Source organism: Myotis davidii, unplaced genomic scaffold (assembly GCF_000327345.1).
Source record: "Myotis davidii unplaced genomic scaffold, ASM32734v1 scaffold97, whole genome shotgun sequence".
In the NCBI taxonomy this organism is placed as follows: Eukaryota; Metazoa; Chordata; class Mammalia; order Chiroptera; family Vespertilionidae; genus Myotis; species Myotis davidii.
The window spans coordinates 5,353,839-5,355,967 of record NW_006289392.1 but is presented as its reverse complement, the minus strand read 5'-3'; positions in this window follow the sequence as shown (position 1 = coordinate 5,355,967).

The window sequence follows — 2,129 nt, the reverse complement described above, 5'->3', positions numbered from 1 at the left end:
GCCCTTGTCCCTTTCCTGGCCCTCCTTGTTTCTTTCTTTTTTTAATGTATTTTTTTTATTTATTTCTTAAAGTATTACAAAGAGTATTACACATGTCTCCTTTCCCGCCCCTCCTTGACATTCCCCCGGCCTCCCCCACCCCCCAGTGTCTTGTGTCCATTGGTTATTCTCATATGCATGCATACAAGTCCTTCGGTTGATCTCCTACCTCCAACCCCTCCCCAGGCTTCCCACAGTAGTTTGACAGTCTGCTCAATGCTGCTCTGCCTCTGTATCCATTTTTGTTCATCAGTCTATAATAGTCCTTATTATCCATAAATGAGTGAGTTCATGTGGTATTTTTCTCAGCTTCCCAGGGACTGTCTCAGGCTCACAGGGGCCATCTCAACCTCACAGGGCCCGTTTCAGTCTCACAGGGGCCATCTCAGCCTCACAGGTGCCGTCTCAGTCTCACAGGGGCTGTCTCAACCTCCCCAGGGCTGTCACAACCTCCCCAGGGCTGTCACAACCTCACCAGGGCTGTCCCAGCCTCACCAGTACCGTCTCAGCCTCACATGGGCGGTCTCAACCTCACATGAGCTGTTTCAATCTCACTGGGGCCTTTTCAACCTCACTGGGGGCCGTTTCAACCTCACTGGGGCCATTGCAACCTCATCGGGGCCGTCTCAACCTCACCGGGGCTGTTTCAACCTCACTGGGGCCGATTCAACCTCACCGGGGTCATCTGAACCCCACCGGGGCCGTCTCAGCCTCACCAGGGCTGTTTCAACCTCACTGGGGCCATCCCAGCCTCATGGGGCCATCCCAGCCTCACAGGGGCTGTCCCAGCCTCATGGGGGCCATCTCAGCAACATGAAGTTTGGCATTCTGTCCTTGGTTGGGCGGCTCCTAGCTGGACAAAATCTCCAGGCGTTCCTGGTGGCTGAATATCTGGTATGCTTGCTTGGATCTCGTTTTCTACCAAGTGCACAGACTGCCTGTCTGCTGTCTCCCAGCGTCCCATGTGAGACTGGTTTTAGTGGACCTGCCTGTGTGTTTGCTGGTGCAGCAGTTCCATGTTGCCGGCCCAGCCAGGTCTGGCTCCAGCTTCCTCCGAACCTGATTCTGCTTCTTGAGTGTGCCCCTTATGTATGCGAGGCGTTGAAATCTGCATTCTGCTGGGCTGGGCTGCAAAAGTGCCGGTGATTCCCTTGGGTGGGGATGTGAACTGAGTAGGGCGGGGTCCCCGGGAATCACCAGGGAGGAGCAAGGGGCAATGGCGCCTCCACGACTCCTTGCCTCTCAGCGATTCAGCATCTCACGTCCCTGAGTGCTGGCAAGCAGCTCCAGGAGACAGCCACTCTCACTCTCGGACCCGCTGCAGGGCCACCCCACCTCTCCCCGTAGGGGTCTGGGACCTCAGGATCCTGCCCCAAACAAGCTGGAGGGGTCTGGGACCTCAGGATCCCGCCCCATACAAGCTCAGTGGATTCGAGAGTCTGCATCCCCTTCTGATTGAAAAAAAACTGCACATCCAGTTGCAGCCCACCTAGTGCGCGACTCCACACCTCTGTTCTTGGCGAATCAACAGGGTGGGGCATAGGGCAATGGCGTCTCTGTGACTTCTCACCTCTCCGTGACTCCACGTCCCCGAGTCCCTGAGCACCGGTGGGCAGCTCCGGGAGACAGCCACTCTCACTCTCTGGCCCATTGCAAGGCCATCCCGCCTCTCCCCATAGGGGTCTGGGACCTCAGAATCCTGCTCCAAACAAGCTCAGTGGACTCGAGAGTCTGCAGCCCCTTCCGACTGAAAAAAACCCCGCATCCAGTTGCAGCCCGCCTGGCGCGCGAATCCGTACCTCTGTCCTTGGAGCCTCTGCACAACCTACTCAGTCTCAATGCTCTTCTTTCTTCCCTTCCAGTTGTAGAGTTTCCACTGGGCCAGCTTTCCCATGGTTCTGAATGACAACTGTTTTATAGTTGGTAGTCTCGATGTTGTTGTGGGAGGCAGCACACACAGGTCTGTACCTTACGCCGCCATCTTGGTTCTCTCTCCAAATAGATTTTCAATATCTTGCTCTCTCTCTTCTACTGGCACCCCCATAATTCGGATGTTGGTACGTTTGAAGTTGTCCCAGAGGTCCCTTACA